We start from the raw sequence: 23,749 nt of genomic DNA, 5'->3' as shown, positions 1-23,749 counted from the left end.
ACAGGAGTTTAAATGTGAGGGTTTTTTCCTTGCTTAAACATCACAGCAGGCATTCAATACCAGAGGTAAGGAATCAATTAAATCCATTTTCCCCTCGGTGTCTCCAAAGCTGCGTGCAGAGTGTTGCTGTGTAGTTTAGAGAGGGAGCAGTAGGACCCAGGGGCCTCCGCAGCCACCAATAGAAGCGCACACTTGGACCTATTTGTATGCAATGCCTTCTGCTCTGCGCATTAATAGTAATACAGATAACGGGTTTGAAAGAATTCTCCACTGAAAAAGGATTGAATATTTTCCAGGGTGCCGATACTGACAAGAAACCCGACTACTCTATTTCCCCACTCTTAGGTTTAAAACTCTCAGACAGCTTTTGCTTGGTTTAAACTCGGGAAGGTATCCGTGCACAGCAAAGTTGGAGGGCTGCTCCTGCATCACCAAGTCGCTGGATTTCTGAAAACAATCTCAAGGAAGGGTGAGTCTCCCAGTGATTGCAAAGGAAGTGACAGTGGGCTTTAGGATTGCAAGAGGGAACGCACTCGGTTTTACACTGGTGGTGGTTGGAGAATGGGTGCAGAAAGGACTCAGCAGTTTGTTCAGAAATTGTGACTGATGCGACAGGCTATTTTGGGGTAGAATCAAAAACCTTCAGGCTAAATCAGAAACTGCAGTCTTACGCTCGGGCGGGATTCAACAAGTTTCCCTGCAGGGATGTGATGTTTGTTTATTTTCTTGCAAGTTGAGCAAGGTGTCTGTTCTGGGTGGGCTATATCTGCTTAACAAAGAAGTTTCAGAATTTCTGTCTGTGCTGTGTGGCTGGGCTAACCCTTGCTTGAGGAGGCATTGTGCCGCATTTGGGTTTCCTGAGGACACACAGGAGAGCTGCCTCTTGGTTTGTGGCCAGTATCAATGGCCTGCCGGGTTGGGACTGGACAAGTTTGAGTCTTAATTTCCGTGTCTCTCAGCGCAGGGTTGTTGGTTATGTGGACTGAGGTACAGAAAGCAGACTCTTAGGAGCTTCCAAACTTTGAAAGCATTGTCCAAAAATGAATGAGAGTGGGCAGTTTGAAAATAAGTATTACTACATGAATTTTATTGAAGTCTTGGTGATATGTAGGGAGTGGAGTCTTTTGAGACCTGCATTTCCAACCTGCAGCCTTTTGCTTGGAAACGTAATGCTGATGTGAAGATAGGGCTTTCAAGCTAACCATAGGGGACTTTATCTGAGGAAAGGAAAGGAGGGAGGAAGAGGGAGAATAGATAGATGGATGAGCGGGAGCATACCATCCTTCACATACAAAAACCACACTCGTGGGACGTGCCAAGAAGCGCTCCAGTTGGTGGCGTTTAGCTGGAAAACATATTGCAGGGATGTCCAGGAGCCTCTGCATTATTGATGAAGCTCTGTGCCCTTCTGGGGTCCCTTTCCTCTCCTTCCTCCAATCTCCAACCCTTGCCTCCTCTGATCCTCCCGCCTGGGACTCTGAGGTTGGCGCCGGTGAGGCAGAGCGCGCGATTCAGCCCTGCAGCGCTGCAGACACAATGGGGAGAGGCAGGCAGAGCCCTGCGGGCGGCGGATGCGGGGAGCTCAGTAGACAATCCGGCTGCCTAAACCCTGGCTGCAGATCCGCTCCGCACTGCGGCGCAGGGGCAGCTGTTTATGCCCTGCGGCCAGGCGCCGTGAGGTCCGTAGGGGCGGTGGGTAGGGCAAGTACACCTGGCCACAAAGGTCTCGGATTGCACTTGCAGGGGTCTTTGGGTTCCAGGGACAGAATGCTAAAATACCCCACCCGGCCTGCAGTGGGAGCTTCTGCCGCTACCCTATTTTCCCTAGAGTGCACCCAAGTATCCTGGAAGACCCGCACCTCAAAAGGGTAAAGACCCAAAGGGAAAATCCAAGAAAAACTCTGAGGAGACCCTAAGAGGATAAAGGAAACAAGTGATTTAGAGTAAGTCTGGTCATTGATCAGGCTTTCTGGGTTGTTTTAAGTGGACTGCTTTTGATGGGGTTTTGAAACGCTGTCCTAGCCTCTCTGATACGCGAAGGGTCAAGCTTCCAGACGCAGGAACTCACTAGAGACTCCTGTAAATGAAGGAAGGACACGGCAGGGCAAGAGGCTTCATTGCGCAGTGTCATTTAACCCTGACCTCAGCACCTCCCACCCTTTCACGCCCCACCAGGGAGTGCCCAACCTTGTAAATGCCTCTGTGTATCCGCCCTGTGTAAGTGATTTTCATCAGGCTCTGTGTTACAAAGGCCTGTAAAGGGATGGTTTGTGCTTTTTTTTTTTTTTTTTTTAGTAGTGAGGAGAGACTCTTTCTTTTGAAGGTGATTGCCAACTCTTCCCTGAGCAGCATGAACGTGTGGAGGGGGAATCCTAGATGTAATACTGGATAGAATGGCACCATGGGGATGTCATCATTTGAAGGGGGCACTTCAGAAGAAATACATTCTATTAAGAGAATTGGGGAGACAATGTCATTGCATTCTCCCCATTTTCCATTTGTCCCCTTCACTGTGGTAATTTGGGAGCTCAGATACTAATACTAGAGAAAACGTTTAGAGAATCTACTGATTTATTTGTAGGCCAGCCTGTTATCTGGGTTTTCAAACTCCAACTTGTATGCTCCTAGAGGACATTATTTTGGGACCTGTTTGCCATCCCAAGATCTGCTTGCATTCTTCTGTATCTTCAGGAGGCACAGATAGCTCTTTCAAAGCAGGTTATAAGTCATGCAACATGTTGATTTATTAAAGGGTGAAGCAGTGTTGGGGGATGCTCCATTGACCCTTTACCTCCACACACACACCCAGAAGAAGAAGAAGAAGAAGAATAAAAAAATAACTGTAGCAGCCACTCAGACCAAATATCCAGTTGGTAAGACTTATTTATTAGGAATCTATTCTTCTCCCATGGGAGACAGGGGCTAGAGATGAGTATGTTAGCAGTGAGGGTGTTCACCTTACATCGTTGCCATGGATTTTGGACCTCCTTTAACATCTCTTCACTTATCTTTGTGCTCCATGCATTCTCCAATTTAGCCCTGTTCAGTCTGCAGAAACTGAAGCACAATGACACAGCTGCAAATCCCTGATGGAGGCTTGCTCCAGAAAACAACTGTTAATCACAAGTTGGCTGTATTTCCCACTTCCTTCATTTTACTTCCCTTCCTTTCCCTTGTCCTTGAACCAGTGTTACAACCTTCTAGACTGTATCCCCTGAAGGTTAGTGATTTCCAGTGATGTAGCACTGTGCTGAGCGTGGGAGGAGGGCAGAAATGAAACAACTGCCTAGGGAGTCCTACAGCTCTAAAAACGACTTTCCGTTACCCTGTAGTGCACAAAATAAAGAACAAATATCCTAATGTCTCCCCAAAGAGAATCAATTTGAGCCGTATAATTGTCTTTTATTTTTATGGCATAGCATAATCGATTCAGATAAGCAATAACATTGATGAGAGATAAAAGGGAAGCTATACATTCTGTACACTTGTGGGCAATATTTGGAAGCTACTGTTGTGGTTAGCTTTGAAATTTCATATTTTGGCATCTATTTATACTTGATCTACTGGGGCAATTTATATTTGTGGAATATTTAAAATGATACATTACTTATGAGGCTGACTAATTCTAGGCACTACAAAGATGAAAATTTTAAAACAAGAAAGCAAATCTGCAAAAGTAAAGACTTGGCAGCTTGATGAATGAGCAGGTGCAATGCACCATTCTTAATGTAACTTGAGGTGAGATTCCACCAATCCACTGGAGAATGAGCTCCTCCTTGTTGCCTGGAAAACTTAACTAATTCTCTCTCTCTCTCTCTCTCTCTCTCTCTCTCTCTCTCTCTCTCTCTGTCTCTTTTCTCTCTCCTCTCCTCATCTGTGAATTCAGAAACAAAATATAACAGCATATACTAAGAGGGACAATTACCTGGTTATATAACCATTTTTCTCTCTAAACTTGGTGTTGAAATGGCAATATTATTGCTGATGCAGTCACACTTCTAGTTAAATATTTTAGTGCTGTACGGGACAAAAAATTCTTTTACTTCTGTAGAGAATTGAGGTTCTAGAACATAAATGATTTATCAAGTTTATGTAGAAGAAAACTGTAAAAACAGTTCTTTACAGATTACTTAATCCTCACCTCACCCTTTTAAAGTAGGCTTTATTGAAATAAAATTTAAAGAAGAATCAAACTCCTCATATGTGAGGGTAAATAATTAGGTCCAGTGAATTAAAGATTGTCTCATTTAAAAGCAATGTGGCATATTCTATTTCTTTAACATATTAAGAGACTGAAGCTCAGAATAGTTAAGCAAAATGTGTATGATCATTCAGCAAATGAATACAGTTGGCTTTCTGTGTCTCTGAGTAGCCAATTGCAGTTTCCACATGTACATGCAAATGGGATGTCATTTAATACAAGAGACTAGCATCTGTGGATTTTAGAATAGCAATGCTCTGGAATCAATCCCTTGTGGCCACTAAAGGATGACTGTGTATGCTTTTCCAATATGCCTGTTTTTTTCTTTCCATTCTTTTTTCCCCCCTGTGGCATTGGGGTTTGAACTCAACCTTGCACTTATGAGGCTAGTGCTCTGCCACCTGAACTAGGCCCTAACCCTTTTTGATTTTAATTATTTTTTAGGTAGAGTTTTGATTTTTCACTGTCCAGCCTCAGAACCATGATCCTCCACATGTAGACATGGGCCACAACACTCAGTTCATTGATTGAGAGGAGGTCTCCCTAACTTTTTGCCTAGACTGGCTTCTAACTATGATCCTCCTTATCTCCACCTCTTGAGTAGTTCAGATTAAAGGTGTGAGTCACCCTGCCTGACCACTATATTGCTTTTAAATGAGACAACCTACTTATTTTCTCTCATGTGTAAATAAAGACTTTGATTATTCTTTAAATTTTATTGCAATGTTCATGTTTTTTAAAATCTGCCTGATATTCCCTTCATATCCAAAACATTCTTTGCATTTCTCCTAGACCAAACTTCTACAAAGATTGATGTTCCCAGAATCTTATGGTTAATTACTTTTACTTAAGTCCAATCCTTACCATTCACCCCAACTCATCTTTTTTTGGAGGTCAGAACATATGGAAGAAAATGAGGACCTTTACCATTTCCTTTGAAATTTGCACAAGTATGGTCAGAATGTCTTGAGAGAATCCATAATGTCATTTCAAGCCAGAAGTCATTCACCTTCACCTTTCTATTTCCACATCAGTGGCTCCTTTGATCTGGGAGAGTCTCCTCTTCACTTGATCAAACCATATCTATTTGTTTAGGGTGTATTCCTCCTCTACTATGAAGTTTATCTGACTGCTCAAACCCTTATAAATGTTGCTCATCTCTGAATTTTCAAATCAGTTTTAATATTTGCTCTCAACCACTTGCAGACAAGAGAAGTAAGCTAACATTTCTTGATTATTTACTCTGTGTAACATTGTTTTCTATCAATCATCTGTCAACAATAATATTCTATTTGCTTGTTATATTTCTTTATTGTTTTCTCTTTATCCATAGTCACCCAGATATTGAGATACACCTATATTTCCAACTGTCTACTTGACATCTAAAAGTATCTCAGAAATTTTAAAGGAAAATAACTTAAAGGAAACAATTCAATACATGCATCATCCTTCCTCTCAAAATTCTTGGATTTCCAAATTTGTAGATTAAAAATTAAAAATTTACCTTTGTCATTTCCCTCTCACTTCTCTTCTGTTCAAGTGATGAAAATATGTAATGACGATTGTACTTTTGTTCTCCATCTCTTTTTATCACTATTTTCTCTGAATTCTTGGGTTTTCTTCCTGGGATCAGATTTACAAGCTATCACCTCACCCTCTAATCTTTCACCTTGAAGTCGTTCACATTGTACTTTCCAAAACTTTCTACAGCACAAATAATAAAATCCAAACTCCTTAAGATATCACTTAAGGTACTCTATGATCAGAGCCCTAAATAATTCTATTCAATCTTCAACCTGATCAATTACTGTGAAAATTTACTTTCATTTTAGTTATGTTAAAAACTCTCCTCTAAATGGTTCTGAAATTCTTATTAATTTGGTGACCACATCAAAGTATCACCTATTCTGTGAAAATCTTCATGTATTGTAAACAGATTTAAATTTTTCTCCCTTTCAGATCCCTTCTTAATAATACCTCTGAAACTACACTGTACTTATTTATTAACATCCATCATGAAACTTTGCTGTGATCTGAATATTACTAACTTCCAGAAATTCCTATTTTGATATCCTACCAGTCTAAGTGGTGGTATTATGAGACAGGAGCCTTGGAAAGTGAATGGAATTAGTACCCACATAAAAGAAGTATAAGAGAGCTCCCTTGCCTCTTCACAAATGTGAGAATGTTTGGAAGAGAACTCTGTGAAGTAGGAAACAGGCTGTCATCTGACACAGAATCTGATGTCACCTTGATCGTGAACTTTCCAGTCTCCAGAACTTGGAAAAATTGATTATTATATAGCCATATCGCAACTTAATAAGATAATCTGGAAATTCCCTGAAGCAGTATTTTTCAATGTGTTCACTGGGCCAGTAAAACCTACACTGGACAAAAATAAAATGAAAGACACCAGTTCCCGAATACCCCTCCACCAGATTTATATACTGAATATGTGTGGATGGGTCTTGGAATCCAAATGTTAGTAAACACTGCAGTGTTACCAGGGACATGGAGTTCATCACAGTAGTTGCCCACTCAGCCAGGTCAATATGGAGCTAGCTGGGTTTAGCAGTTGGGGTGGATCTATTAGCATAGCTTCTTAGATCTTATTGACAGCTGGGAGCTTGTCTTTCTGATTACAGTGCTTCAAAGAAACTTAATTACTGAGAACCAGATGATATGTGTCATTTCTAAAGAAATTTTAAAAAGGCACACCTGCCAAGATCAGAATCTGAAATCACATGTGAAGAGAAAGTTTAGAGTTGAAGTGCTGCTGTGCAGAGTACTGACTTGATAATGACTTGGAAATTTTACTATAATGATGTGTTTGACCAAGGAAACGGTGGAACATATGCTCTTAAATTATCACTTAGAGTAAATAAATATGTGTTAATATAAAATGCGAGCTTCCTGTCTATTCTAAAAGGTAGCTGGTACTATAATTCTGCTCTTATTATTGCCAGGCATTTTCTTTTGATTTTATTATGCATATTCATAATATTCACAACCTAAAATCATATATAATTTTGCATAAAGAAAGGTAATATATAAGTTGTAATATGGTATACTTTTTTATGATTTACTCAAGTTGCTTTAGGCAAAAATACTTAATTTTCACTGTCACATATTATTCCATTTTATAAATATGCTATAATTCATGCTTCTCTCTTGTTAACGGCCCTTTCATATTTTCCACTATAAGTAATAGGGCAGCAATGATTTTTTTGCACATGCTTTATTATGCACTCTTAACTATGTGCCTACAATTGAAATCACTTGGCTATTGCAGTGTGCTTGTGGTAGTCATATCTAAGGAGATACCCGAGAAGATAGCTAAAGAAGGTTTCCCTAAAACTAAACATAATTGTCATGTGACCTGTAAATTCTATTTCTAGTTATATGCCTTCCAAAATAGAAAGCAAAGAGTCAAGTAAATATTTTGTGTCTTTTGTTTTCTATCTTCTGCTTCATTTTGATTATTTTTGGGGAGTTGGGGATTGAACCCAGGCCTTAAGTATGCATTGGACCACTGAGCTATGCTCAGGTCCCCATAATTTTCTTATAAATGATGTTGTCAAGACTCTCCTGGCTTAGTCTTCCGACTGGTTGGTACTATAGGCATGTGGTACCATGTCCCAATGAAAGAAGTATTTGTATCCATGATCACAGCAGTATTATTTATAATAGCAAAACACAGAAACAACTCAATTTCACCAATGCATGCATGCATAAACAAAATGTGTTATATTGCATGCAATGAAATATTATTAAGCCTTAAAATGCAATGAAATTCTGATATACCCTACAATGTGGATGAACCTTGAAAACATTATGCCAATTGAAATAAGCCAGACTCCACGGGACAAATATTGTGCAATACCATTTAATAAGGTACATAGAATAGTCAGATTTATAGACAGAAAGTAAAATGCTTGACAGGAATTGGTGGGTGGGGGGGTGGGGAGAATTGAGAGCTATTGTTTAATGGGTTAAAAACTTGCAGTGTAGGTTCATTTAAAAGTTCCAGAGATGGTTGCAGAACAACATAAATGCAACTCATGTCCCTGACGTGTATAATAAAATGTGGTAAATTTCATGTTAATATTAATTTGACTATAATAAAATGATTGACAAATAGGTATTAAGGACCCATTTTTGAATGAGTTCCCTTATCACGTAGGAAAGTACCTGTACTACTAATGTGGTCTCTCAATGCCTTTTAAACACAGCACCATAGAATAGTCTACCTTCCTATTGATTTTAAGAGAAAACAATTAAGTCAAAAGAGAGTTTATGGATAATGAAATACATACAATCGGTTTTATGAGGTACACTATAATAAACAAGAACATTTAATAAAGACAAAGCTTAACAAATGTACTTCTGATTATAAGAGCTGGTGAGGTTAAGATGGAGGTTTTGAAATGAAATGAACCTGAAAAGGATGCAGTGAGGTAGCTGTGAATCCCAAGAGGACTTCCTATTGGGTCTGACTCAGAGTGGACAATAAAGCATTGTTTTAGCCACCTGCACAAGCAAACAGCCAGACCAAAGACTAACGTGGTTAAATGGGATTACTGCACTGACACAAATGTGTGCAGCTATTGGGAATTGTGGACTAAGGAGCACCTGTTCCTTTGCTGACTCTTTGCGGGGACAGGATATGACAAGCATGGGTCTTATGGTAGTGATGGTGCCAACACTGCACTTGCTGCTGGAAATAAAGAAGCTACAGTCACTTGTGTGTTTTGTTTCCTTAGTGTAATGACTCACCTTCTGATTATAATATTGCCTCAATCCATTCTTCTGTTGCCATCGAATTTTCTAAGTAATTCTTCTTCACAAATACTGACATATTGTACTTTTAAAAGTTCGTAATGAAATACATTTAAAAATTCCAGAAAGTTAAAAAATGGGTGCTGGGCTCAGGGAGATAAGAAAGAGTAATAGAAGGGATGAATAAGATCAAAGTACATTGTATGCATGAATGAAAATATTACAATGAAACAGCTCACTTGTACAGTTAATACACATTAATAGAAATAATTTTTAAAAACTCTTAGATTTCTGTCCTTTGTATACTACATAATACAACTACCCATCTTAGGCAGAGGGCATGAGGTGTGAAATTCTTTTCCAAGATGGTAACAAATTGGATTGACTTTGTTGTGCTTTTGTTTGGTGCTGTTGGTTTCAAGTATCTTTCTATACTATAGAACTTAGTTTAATAAGCACAAGAGGATGAAAGGACATCCTGATTATTATTATAATAATATTCCTACTGGACAAAGTAACCAGTCAGTTTCATTCTATTTATTGTGAGTTCACTTGGGAACATGAGGAAGTATTATTAATATTCTTCAGGGTATAAAAGAATGAATGCTTGTTTGCACTTTGTCTAGAGCAATAGTCTTAGGTGACATAGCAGTGAATCTGAATTTTATTTTTCCTCAGTTTTTATTAGAAAAGCAGTTTCAGTTGGAAAGCTGAAAATCAAAGTTTTGCCTATCTTTGCACAGTTTAGGTCTTTCACTTCATCTCATTCTTTCTCCATTAAGTCTTTTCACCTTTTCAGGATGAGAAAGAATTCAAATGAGGTGGAAAAAAAAGAAATGGGAACTTCATGCCTTTGAGATGCTCCCTCACTCTTCAGATTTTCTTTTCCATTGTTTTCTGCAGCTTTTTCTTGATTTACTTTGACATTCTTGCTTTACATTTACTTACTCTACCAGAATGAGCAAGGTCATGAACAAGTCATGGTTCATATCAAGAGACATGTATCAAACACTAGTCTCTCTGTAAGTCAGAGTAGTACACACTGAAGGACATGACATGAGCAGAGGTTATCTTCACCCTAAATAGACTCAGATTACAACATAGATGGGCCCCAGTGCACCGGTATGGTGCTCTTTCCACTTCTACAGTGATTTGCTACACCTGTTTATACATCGCTGTCTCAGAAAAGCATCAGATTCTTTTCTTCAGAACCAATCATTCTTATTTACAGCATGCCTTGTGAGTTTTCTTCTTTCCTATATCTTCGACCTCTTTAGTAACTGGCTTCTTTACTTAATTTTATAATTACTTCCACTCTTATTACAAGCTTTTCAAAATTTCCATAATCCATATATCCTCTTAAGTTATACATTTATATCCTTAGTATACCCTTCCCTTTTTGAAAGTTAAACTTCAACAAATAGTGTTCTTTCCTTGGAGGTTCTAATTCATCACCCCCCAATCAATGGGAAGTTTGGGTAGCCATAATTTGGTACCACTTAGCCTCCTTATAAATAATAATTGTCAAATCATAGCCATGCTTCAGACTTTGTCCTACTTCAAATTTTCGCAACATTTAAAAATTGTCTAGTAAGTTCCAAGAAACCATACTTGTCTAGATCTTCTCCATATGTTCAACATTTTTACTTTTTCCTTTGCTATCTCCTTTTCTCTCTCTACCAGTTTCTCTCTCTCTTCTTCTCTTTCCCTCTCTGTCTCTCTCTCTCTCTCCCCCTCCAACCCTATTTCTCATTGGCTTGAGAAACATTCTCACATTATATAATTCAGGTTGTCTAGGGCTCCTGATAACTCTGCCTTAGCCTCCCGAGCTCCGGGATTACCGGTAACTAGTCACTTAGGGATTGTATATTTTCCAGGCTGTAACCATAGAGATTTTCATTGTATTTGGTATATTATTCATCAGTGATTTCCTTTAACTTTTATGAAGTAGAAAGTAAGATGGTGTGGTATTGATAAATAACTAATTGGATACATAAAATAGAAGATGTCTGTAGAATACATGTGCTTGCTCAGCATTGGGAGAAGTAACTTTATATTTTTGCATGAAAGTAAACAAATCAGTGAACAATTTCACCACTAATTCACAGATAAGAGATCAGTGGCTTCCATGGACCAGGTTTCATGGCTAACTTGTACAGCTTCTATTCAAACACTGTCCTGTTTGACTTCAGAGTCCAGGTTCTTAAATTAAAAGACATCATACAAATATATCTCTTTGTGGCAAGTTAGCTGTGGACATAACAATCACTTGGAGAATTCTTTTTAAAAATTGCAGTATTCAGTTTGCATTCTAATCACTTAAATCAGAATTTCTAGGAATGTAAACTAGGCATTAATGTCTTTCTAAAATGACTTAAGTGATTCTAGTAAGCAGAAGAAATGAGAATCTTTGCTCTATAGATACAGGCTTGATGACACTCAATTTTATTAATTACTTAAACACGACAATATTTCTCCCCAACTTTACTTACTTAAAAAAATATTATATGGGCCAAGAACAATACTAACTGTTCTGAAGATAGAGACCAGGAGGATTGCAATTAGAGACCAGCTCAGGCACAATTAGCAAGTCCCCATCTCAATCAATATGCTGAGTGTGTTGGAATGTGTTTGTCATACCAGCTATGCCAAGAGGCTTAAACAGGCAGATCTAGGCCCAGGCTGGCCACAAGTAAATACTTAAAACCTTCACTTGTATGCATGCAAGGAATTTCACAATGTAACTGTTGTGGTATTATCATGTATGCAAATTCAAAAATAATACAAAATTTCAAACATTCAAGACCCTATTGGAAAAATAACCAATGCAAAAATGGCTGGGAGTGTGGTTCAAGTGGCTCAAATGTTCCAGGGCCTGCTTAAAAAGTATAGGATTTACTATACTCTTTCATTTATCTGCCATCAATCCCACCCAAAAAAGTCATGCTCATTCATTCACACTAAAATTATTGACTTATAAAACCTCATTATTTTTATTGTCTTTATAATGTGTTTATTTAACAAAATTGTGACAAAATGAGTGTATCTTAACCTACATTTAGTGAAATAACCTCTTTGGTCAAGACATTCTATTCCTGAGTATTTTGTTTAGGTTTTATGATTTAGTATCAATTCTCAATCTTAAATAATCCTTCCATTACCTACTACCCACATATTTCCAGTAACCTCTGGAGCCTAGCAGGCTCCCAATTGGGACTCATTCTCTCCTCATGTTTCCTATACTTGGCTTTTTTTTCTTTCTCCTTTTATTTTATTGTTTTTACATTCACTTACATGTGTTTATATTGTTTGTGCCACCTCTCTCCTGCCTCCTGCTTCCATGCAGAACCTGTTCTTCCCTCTTCTCTGATTCTGTTGAAGAGAAAACATAAGTGATAATAAGAAAGACATATCGTTTTTGTTAGTTTGAGATAAAGATAGCTATACAGAGAGATTCCTAGCATTTCTTCCATGCATTTGTGTATTGCAGCACACATTGGTTCATTTCTACCTGACCTCTTCACTACTTCCTGGTCCCCTTCCCATAGTGGCCTCTGCCAATTTAAGATTACTTTATTCACTCCTCAACAGGCAGTACATAAACCACATTCAAGTTTTAGGTTTCTTTTCCTTTCTTTATTTCTCCCATGCTTGCTCTCCCCTTAGTGTGTGACCCAGGTCCAATACTATTATTGCATTTATTTCAGGTCTATAGTCTGTATATGAGGGAGAACATGTGATTTTTGGCCTTCTGAGCCTGGTAGACTTTGCTTAAAATGATGTTCTCTAGTTCCATCCATTTACTTGTGAATGACAAAATTTCATTCTTCTTTGTGGCCATGTAAAATTCCATTATTTATAAATACCACATTTTCTTGATCAATTAGTTGGTTGTAGGGCATCTTGGCTATTTGCGTAGCTTGGCTATTGTAAATAGTGCTGCAATAAACATGTGTGCAAGTGCTTTTGTAATACTTGAGTTGCATTCCTTCAGGTATGTCCCTACGAGTGGGATTGCTGGATCATATGGCAGATGTATGCTTACTTTTTAAAGGAATCTCCATAATGTTTTCCAAAATAGTTGTAGTAGCTTATATTACCACCAGCAGTGTATGAGGGTTCCTTTTTCCCTGTATCCTTGCCAGAATTTGTTTTTGTTGTTGTTCTTGAATGATAACCATTCTAACAGGGGTGAGGTGGAATCTTAATGTGGTTTTGATTTGCGTTTCTTTTACAGCCAGAGATGATGAACATTTTTTCATGTGCTTTTTGACTATTTGGATTTTTTACTTAGACAAAGTTCTGTTTAGTTCAGTTGCTCACTTCTTTATTGGTTCATTAATTTTTGGAAGTTTAGGTTTTTGAGCTCCCTGTATATTCTGGTTATCAGGTCTTTGTCTGGTGTATTGCTCGCAAATATTTTCTCCCACTCTGTAGGTGTTCTTTTTAATTTAGACACCATTTCTTTTGTTGTGCAGAAGCTTTTTTAATTTCATGTACTCCCATTTGTCTATCCTTTCTCTTAGTTGCTGGGCTGATGGAGTTCTACTGAGGAAATCCTTGCCTATTCCTATTGTTTCCAGGGTATACACTGCTCTTTCTTATTTCTTTTTTAAAAATTTTTTTATTTTTCATTTATTCACAAGTTCATGCATTGTTTGGGTCATTTCTCCCCACTGCCCCCTCCCCCACTCTCTTCCCCCCTCCCCCTTCACTTCCAGGCAGAACCTATTCTGCCCTTCTCTCTTAATTTTGTTGAAGAGAAGACATAAGCATAATAAGGAAAACAAAGCTTTTTTGCTAGTTGAGTTAAGGATAGCTGTACAGAGAGATTCCTAGCATTGCTTTCATGTACAAATGTGTTACAACCTAAGTTGATTCATCTCTAACTGATCTTTACATTGGTTCCTGATCCCCTTCTCATGTTAACTTCTGTCACTTTAAGGTTTCTGTATTAGTTCCTCTGGAGTGGGGACATCAAATGCTTTCATGTTTTGGGTGTTCTACCTATTCCCATATCTCCCGTATGTGCTCTCCCTTTATCATGTGATCCAAGTCCAACCACATTGCTGCATTTGCCCTAGATCTAAAGTCCGCATATGAGGGAGAACATACGATTTTTGGTCTTCTGAGCCTGGTTGACCTCGCTCAGAATGATGTTCTTGAGTTCCATCATTTATCATTCTGCAAATGGTAAGATTTCATTTTTCTTCATGGCTGAGTAAAATTCCATTGTGTATAAATACCACATTTTCTTAATCCACTTGTCAGTAGTGGGGCATCTTGGTTGTTTCCATAACTTGGTTATTCTGAATAAACATGGGTGTGCACCTGCCTCTGGAGTAACTTGTGTTGCATTCCTTTGGGTATATCCCCAGGAGTGGGATTGCTGGATCGTATGGCAAGTCTATATTTAGATTTTTAAGAAGCTTCGAAATTTTTTTCCAAAATGGTTGCACCAGCTTGTATTCCCACCAGCAGCTTATGAGGGTTCCTTTTTCCCCACATCCTTGCCAACACCTGTTGGTGGTGGTGTTGCTGATGATGGCTATTCTAACAGCGGTGAGGTGGAATCTAAGTGTGGTTTTAATTTTCATTTCCCTTATGACTAGAGATGTTGAGCATTTTTTCACGTGAGACCACTTTTTTGCATTTAATATTGAGCTGTTGTAACACAATTAATGTAATAACTCACAAGACTGATAAAATAAACCGTAAAAAGTCAATAAAATTTGTATTTAATTTCAGAGAATTAATGACCAACTCAGTATTTCCCTGTGTACTAAAGTATATAATAAAGAAAGAATATTAAAATTTTAAGAGTTAACACTAGTGTGCTGTTTTAGGTTATTCACTTCATTTTCTTCTCCTCTTGGACATGAATAATGACAATATTCTCACACTTGCATTCCTCTGCTATGCAGGGTACATTTTCCTGATACAGTGAAGACTATATCCCCAAGCTACTGTTCAGCAATTAGACTGCATAGCTGCATGAGGGAACATATTAAAAATTATTTCGCTGGCATACTCTTGAATTAAGTATATTGAAAATATGAATTGTTTGTTTTAGTCATATAATTTTGAATGTGGTACAAAAAAGCACCTGATAATACCTGTATGCAACAGTGGTTCTACCACCTAAACATGCAGTTAATTTAAGAAAACACAAAAGAAAGAAAAGAAAGTAGAGCTTTGCCATTTGATAACATATATGTTAATCAAGTAAGAATTTTCAATAAAATTCAATATGTCAAAACAACATAACTTAAATATTCATGCAGATCCATACTAATAATATAATTCTTCAGATAAAGATTATAAATGTTCTATAATCCATCTCTTCCATTTGCTTTAAAGATAATAAAGTGGTTTATATCATTCAATTTCAACTTATTTTTTAAATTCTGTCAAAAAATATTGTTTTTTCTTTGTTACTACTTCACGACTTCTGAATCTGAATACACAAAACAATATTTCACTAAGTTCATTCTTCACCATCAGACAGCTATTTGATTCTTGTGTTTGTTTTACTGAAATCTGAAAATCTATTTAAATTTTTGCTGCTTTATGTTTACTTGAAATAATGTGTGTGTGTATGTGTGTGTGTGTGTGTGTGTAAAAACATAAAAATGCCTTCACATTTGGGAGTGGCAATATTCTTAAATCTAAGAAAGTAAAATGTATTGTATTTTATAAATAACCGAAAACCCAGTTCATAAAAAAAGAAGATATGAGGGCAGTTCTCCCACGGTATGAACAACCTTGTGTGTTCATATGTTTACACAAACCAATGATTTCATATGACTTCATTTTTCCTCTTTATATCTGTTTCACTTGATCACTAATTCTGCTTTCACTTTTTGTCCAATTATTTGTCACTGTGTATTTCCTCAAACTGGTAGACTAATTTTTGTTGCAGCATGGAACATTTTTGTCTTGCACATTTTTCAAATATTAGTTCTCCTGACATTTAGTCACTTTTATTGCTCTTAGTTTTCTTTGGATGTGTTTTAGGTCAGGGGGTGACCATAAATAAATAAAATGTTCTATCTGTGACTATGTAAAGCTTCATCCTCAGAGGAGTATGATTTCTGATTCTGTGCTCATCCTTATTAAGTAGCAAAAACTGTGACCTTTCTTTCTTTCATAATATATAAGCTGTCAGCGTATACTTTCTTTTAACTTTTAGTTCCTATAGGTTTTTACTTCACACTTCATTCCTTCAGTTACATATTCTTATTTTTTTCTCAGAAGTGTCATGTTTACATATAGACAATTTATATTCTTTTAAAAATATATTCTATTTTCTCTAGGCTCATGAATGTAGATCGTGCTTTAAATCTGTATGTGTATAGAACACATATGCAAATATAAAATTCCTTTATTACTATTTCAAAAATTCTTGTATGGCCACATATTCTATTTAAATCCAAATAAATAAAAATATTTTCAAAATAAATGAGAATAAAGGACTGAATGATCTAAGACTCTCTGAGCACACTGCCTTTCCAGATCATGTTATCACCAAACAAAAATCTAGAAAGCCATCTGTAAGTGAAATATATTTGTGTTTTAAGAAAACAAAACCTAATTTTTAGGATGATGGTAAGTGTTCATGCCACATCTAGGACTGAATGATTTATGGGCTGAAGTATTTATTTCTATAATGAAAATAATTTGAATACATAGCTTACAGATTAATTAAAATTTTCAAGTGCAACTTCATTATTTAAAAAAAAGTCTGACTAATGGACTGAGATGTTTCTTATAATAAAAAGAATGTAAAAAATCATACTTAAATTAGAAAAAAATTAAACTGGGATTCTGTGTGGATCATCAACTAAGTTGTGTTATTGTTGAGATGATTATTATAGGCTACTCTCAAAAAACTAGGCTCCATTATAGGTCCAGTAATGTGTTTTGAGTTTGGGGGAGTATGAAGTAAAGATATTAGTTATGAAATTCCAAATATGGAGGTGGAAAACACTCTGGGGTGAATTCCTAAACTTATCGCATTGCAGATTAGCAAGTAGAGGCCTCAAAGTGGAAAGTGATGTGGAGAGGAAAAATTAGATAGAAATTGAGTGAGGACATGTATAAAGTTGATTACAATTCAGCAATTAAATTTGTTTTGAGAACACCATCTAGAAGAAGATGCTGAATGAATTCCAAATTAGAATATGGATTATAAAAGTACAAGTTTAATCATGATAGCAGTAATGTGGTCAGAACTTGATGAGTAAAATTTTTTTTCACATTAAAAACTTTTATTAGAAAATTTAAAATGGCAGTATGTTAACTTGAACAACTAGGTTATGAAAATTCCCTTTTTGATATTATCCATTTTCAAAACATGATTGATTACATTTATATACACCTTGCAGTTTCTTCAGACCTCTAACTGCAGGCTGGAGTTGAGCAAAGACATGGCTCAGTTTCCATTTTGTGGAAGCCACCATTCTGGAAAACTTCCTATCGTTAGAACTTCCTATAGTTAGCTCACAACTCGAGTAAAATGTTTGTATCACGGGTTCATCATTCATAACTTTAACTAAGTCATCATTAGTAGCAGTCCATTTCTTTCTTTCCCAAAAGTAACATAAGTTTCTAATTGAGATCCTCCAAATCTCAATTTTTTTAAGTGTTAAGAAAAATAGATTTATCATGTCTACGTTACACAAAATGTACCATTCCATTCATGTGTGGATGGATGGATGGACAGATGGTGGATGGTGGACTGAGAGGATGGAAAGTATCAGGTTACTTTTTTCCATAAAATTAGTCTATGAAAACCCTAAAATAGATGAATCCAACTAAATATCCCACAATCTTTAGAAACAGAAGAAATTATGTCAATGATTGACTCTATATTTTCTTCTCTTTTTTAAACTTCCAAACTTTGGTTTTAGGATCTATAGCCTGTGAATCTATTAGGCAACACACAATAAACCCAAAACAATTTAAAGAATTATGTCCTAATATGAACTATAACTGTTTGAAGAAAAATACAGAATTGTATCAAGAGAAACATGAATTTACAGTAGCATTTTAAATGAGAGGAGGAGGAGAGAAAAAAATAAACTCACCCCGCCATAAGACAATTACATGTAGACATAGTTCTAATACACCTTAATGGGCTAATCCATTTCCTTATAATTTTAATGATAATCCAATTAACTATATTTGAGTATTTATTCCAAAAAGAAGGTACATTGCATTTGTTAAACTGTGGCTTAGCTATCTCTTACATACAATTCTTTTTATGTAATTGTTTCATTTAAACATTTTGTGAGCCTGTAGCCTAAATATTATTATATCCATTTTGAAATACAAGGAAACAATAGCTTAATGACACAACCTGCAAGAAGATAAGTAGGTTATACTCCTGGATCTTTTTGGCTCCAAATTTCCTTTGCCACATAACTTTTATATTGTTTCTGTTGAAAGTGAGTAAATCTCCTTATGGACTACTCATATATTTGTGAGTCAGTGACGATTGTTGAAGAACTGTGGAATAACATTAATTTATTTGTCCTATGTAAAAAACAACAAGAGCTACCTTTTTCCTGAGTTGGTAACTAAGAAGATTCTTTTCCTTTATTTTTTGTGACCTTTAAAGTAGTTGTATTCTTTTCAGGTAGTATATGTCATAGAAACCAATGCTATGATTGAAAAATATATTTTTACTAAGAATTTTGAAGGTCAGTGCAGGAACAACCAATGAAATTGTGGCAATGAGAAGGTTTTCTGTGACTGATTAGAATAATGGGTATAAACTATACTAAAGGTAAAATCATTCTGAATGGAGGCTTTCCCACCTTTTATTCTTACAAACTACAAGGACACTGAACCCACACACTAGTTACTAAAATAGAAGGTTTGAATAACAATAATCATTGTATACAATTTCTATTCTGAATTAAGGATTCTGGAATTTATTTAATGAATGACTGCTAATTATTCTTATTTTTCTATGTGTCATGTGTTTTATATTGGAAGTAGAGAACATGAGTTATCCTTGAGGACACATGTCAAAATACAACAAAATGGTGACTTAAAAACATTTATTTCTCACTGTTTTGGAGGCTTGGATTCTAAAGATTTAGACTCTGGGTGAGGGTTCTCTTCTTGGTTTGTAGACAGCCATTATCATATGATGGAAAGAAATTATTAGCTTCCTGGTCTCTTATCATCAAGGCTCTAATCCCATTTATGAGGGTTCTATCCTCAGGATATAATTATCTTCAAAGGTCTCACCTCCAAATATAATCACATTGTAATTAGGGTTTCAATATTTGAATTTGGGTCTTGTAAACAGACAATCAGATCATACATGAATTTCTTATCAGCCTTTGAATACCCAGAATCTCACATAGATTCCAGCTCATGAATAAGCACTTTATCATTTTGTTAAACAAATGAGTGAGTAGATGGCTAGTATGGATTAATGATGGCTCTACCTTTGAAGAGAAAGCTAATTCTGGCAAGCTACTTTGCCCAGCTTCTATAACCTTAGCTACTCAGGAGTCAGAAATCAGGAAGATGACAGTTAAAAACCAACCTGGACAAATATTCACAAGACCCTATCTCAAAAAAACCCTTCAGCAAAAAGGCTGGCATTCTCTGATGGTCTAGTGGCTAGGATTTGGCACTTCCACAGAAAGGACTGGCAAAGTGACTCAAGGTGTGTGTAGGCCCTGAATTCAGACCCCAGTACTCCCCCACCCCAAAGATATTTTATTAAAACAAAACAACAGTTTTTAGTACTGGGGAGAGTCCTTAGCTCTACTGGACACAAAACATACAATTGTCTGTTTAAAATTTTTTTGTTCCAATCAGAACTGAACCACAAAACAACAATGCATAAATATTTCTTTCCATCATGAATACCCAATGCAGAAAAAGTATTTTATCAAATATTTATGTATTTAAAAGAAACTCCTGTGAGAAATGCTGGTGGTGCCATAATAACAAGAGAAGAAAAATACTAAGGGAATCATAGAAATAGCTGCAAAATTCTGCTGCAAACTTAGAAAACCTCTTGTTTACAGATTAATTTGATTACCTAGGAAATAAAATCAACTCTTGTAAGAAGTTAAAATCAGAGACACAAAATTTTGTAGACTAAAATAGAGGATCTGGGTAGTGAAAGAATGAGAAAAACATAACTCCATAACAATATCTACTACAAGTTTTTACAGCAGCATGATGAAGTTGTTCTGATAATTAGCACTAGAACTACTGAATCGTTAACCATTGGTTGGGGGACACTCGGCTGAAATGGGTTTTCTCTGCTGCAAAACAGCTCACATCCTCCAGTAAGTAGAAATAGCTCTTCACATGGTGGTCTTGGAGTTCCAGAAAGCTGCAAGAGATCAAATTCCTAGGCACAAACTTTTCTAACTTCTTCTTATACAAAATTTGCTAATGTTTTCTTGGCCAAACCAACTTATGCAGCCAAGCCAGGTTTAAAATTTGGGTAAACAGATTTCACCTCTGGTCTGGAGAATCTGCATCATTACATTGGAAGGATGTGGATTTATGAAGAGTAATTCACAACCACATTTATAATCACTGATACTACTTTCATATGTATCTAGTAATTACTTTAATAATTTTTAATATTAATAGCTAATTTTTCTGTGATGTACAAAATTTTAACAGGTACAGTAAATATAATTTTAACTCTCATGTATAACTAAATAAATGCTGTGCACATAAATATTTGAGATTAAGTTTTGGAGTAAAACTTTTAAATGAAGAAAATTTAGAAAAAATGAAACGTACCAGCATTTATTCAATGGATTCTGAAGCACAATATGACTTACTTATAGGTATAATCATTTCTACTGCATAAAATTTAAAAACTCGCCAAGGAATGTGATTCACTAGCCATGTTTCCTATAAAATGAAGAGTGCATTTAAAAAAGGAGATTTCTGGGGCAATTAAGGTGAGCTTCAGGTAGAACTTCAGCTTAGGACCTTTTAAAGATCATTCACTTTTAGAATTGCCTACTATTCTTGTGTTGAAGGCAATGATAACTTTATAGGCCGTAGAAATGTTTTTAAATAAAATAAACAATTTTAAAATGGAGAAATAACTAAATTTATGTGAGATTATCAGTATGAAACAAGTTTTACAGTTATTGATGATGCCATTCTTAACTAAATTAGTTATTTTTTTCCAGTCCATGAAAACACATTATATTTCAAGGAGTAGTCTGGTTACATGAAATCATTGCAAACATGTAACTCTGAGAATATTCCTGATTGAATTATTTTATCATTGCTTTAGCTGTGCTGTGTATTCTTGGAAAAATATTCACAAATTCTCAACCATGAGCCTCCTATTTTTGGAAACAGTGAGCCACAGGGCTCTCGGTGTCTCCCATACATTAAAGAGAAACTGGTCATTGGGAAACAATCTACAACATTTTTTTTTAAACATTTTCCCCCTTCCTCCCTTAAATTATCTTTTCTTCAGTTTTTTCTCTTCCATGACTTAAGGATTTTTGTTTTTAATCATTTATTTTTCATATTACAAAGTAAACATATAATGCCATCAATATACCAATTAAAATATTTATTTTAATATTTAATGACAATGTGATATATTACCATTATTTTCAGATTATACATATTTAATCGATTATAATTTCTTTGAGTACCCCAAAATTATACTTCTCCTTAAGGACTCAAATCAATACTACATTATATAAAAAGAAAAATTGACAACTTAGGAGGATCTGCAGAATTACATTCAGGAACTTTACGTGTTTTTAAAAAACACACTTCATTTTCTTTGTCTCCATTGTCAACCTTCAAGCTTTTCTCAGATTTCCTTCTGGATACACCCTTTAGATTCAGAATCACTTCTAACTGACTTTCTTAGTATGTTTTGACTTTAAATTCTTTTGCTTCTCTCATCCGTGTTAGAGAAAAGATCCATGATTTAAAATTGGAGGAAATTTTGAATTTAAATTTAAATTTAAATCTTATTTGCTCTGGAAAACCTTACATTTTCTTACATCAACTCTTTAAACTTCAGATATTAATATATCCTTTTAAGAAACAAATCTATGTGCATACATCTCTTTCCTAAGCTCAACAAACTGTTAGAAAATGAGAAACAGTATGCTATTAAGTCACCACATTTTTGTGTTTTTCTATTCATTTGTACAGACATTCTAAGTAAATCAGATTTAGCCATTTTCCCCTACATCTTCCAGCAGCAATCAGCACATAATTTTATGTGTATCATGTTGCACTGGCTTTACCTATTTGAGGAATGTGTCTTTTTCTGTAGACTGTGATGGTTCTTCAGAATACATTCTTCAAGGGATTTCTTCCAAGTGAATTAAATATATGATTGAAAATTCTAAACAACATGACATACATAGTATAATAGCCACAGAACTTTATAACAAAACTCTGTCGCAAAACATCAAGTTATGTTTCCTTTGAACATCCCTTCATTTTAACTGAAAACAGACTAATGCAAATTAAAAAAAAAACTTCTTGCAAATAGAGATCCTGCTTGCCTGGAGTGTTTGTTGTTTTTAACTCTGAAGAAAATGATTGCAGTTCTCACACCTCTACCTTTTCCCTGTGAGTGTCAATATACCTGCAGATCTTTTTAATATGTTCTAACTAGAGAGCTGGAGAATAAACTCAGCATGGTTGGCCAGAAAATGTTGGAGAATAATTGTATCTGCAGGCTAAGGGAAGGGGAATATTAAAGATTTCATGTGCACAACTGATTTGTATCAGTCCTACATTGTGCTTGAAAAAAAATGGCATTTCTGTTTTAGATTTTAAGCCACTAGTTATTTTTTAATGACATTCTGGAGAGTCTTCTAGCTCACATCATCTTTAAATCTCTACAAAACGTTTCTCTACTTGGTGGAAGAATCTCTTACTGTAGGTACCAGAATTCTGAAATAGTACACTGATGAATGAAAAGGAGAAACCATCCCATAATTTTATTTGCTGTTAAACTACTCAATTATTCTAGAGAGTCTTCTGAAAAATTAAAATTGACTCTGAAACTTTTGAGCATTCCCCAGGATGAATAGTACCCTGACAACTTTTAAGAAATAAATTATCCATCCTCAATAGTATACCAGGTGGAATCTTAGCGTGGTTTTAATTTGCATTTCCTTTATTGCTAGAGATGGTGAGCATTTTTTCATGTGTTTTCTGGCCATTTGAATTTCTTCTTTTGAGAAAGTTCTGTTTAGTTCACGTGCCCATTTCTTTATTGGTTCATTAGTTTTGGGAGAATTTATTTTTTTAAGTTCCCTGTATATTCTGGTTATCCATCATCAGCAACACCACCAACAACAGGTGTTGGCGAGGATGCGGGGAAAAAGGAACCCTCTTACACTGTTGGTGGGAATGTAGACTAGTACAACCACTCTGGAAAAAAATTTGGAGGCTACTTAAAAAGCTGGACATCGATCTACCATTTGATCCAGCAATACCACTCTTGGGGATATACCCAAAAGACTGTTACTCCAGAGGCACCTGCACATCCATGTTTATTGCGGCACTATTCACAATAGCCAAGTTATGGAAACAGCCAAGATGCCCCAGCACTGACGAATGGATTAAGAAAATGTGGTATCTATACACAATCGAATTTTATGCAGCCATGAAGAAGAACGAAATGTTATCATTCGCTGGTAAATGGATGGAATTGGAGAACATCATTCTGAGTGAGGTTAGCCTGGCTCAAAAGACCAAAAATCGTATGTTCTCCCTCAT

General features: G+C 36.0%; 1 protein-coding gene across 4 annotated transcripts in view; it reads left to right on the top strand.

Moving 5' to 3' along the window:
* Window positions 1–234: 234 nt before the first annotated feature.
* The window catches only part of Robo1 (roundabout guidance receptor 1), a 1,075,667-nt gene continuing 1,052,152 nt past the window's right edge, over window positions 235–23,749 (top strand). For 3 of the 4 annotated variants that reach the window (XM_074072928.1, XM_074072923.1, XM_074072927.1), the window contains exon 1: window positions 235–469. The gene's annotated coding sequence lies outside the window, so the exon portion shown is untranslated. The remainder of the gene's footprint in view (window positions 470–23,749) is intronic. The other variant, XM_074072922.1, reaches the window with a different exon arrangement.

Source organism: Castor canadensis, chromosome 5, assembly GCF_047511655.1.
Source record: "Castor canadensis chromosome 5, mCasCan1.hap1v2, whole genome shotgun sequence".
Taxonomy (NCBI): Eukaryota; Metazoa; Chordata; class Mammalia; order Rodentia; family Castoridae; genus Castor; species Castor canadensis.
This window is presented reverse-complemented; position numbering and strand designations above follow the sequence as displayed.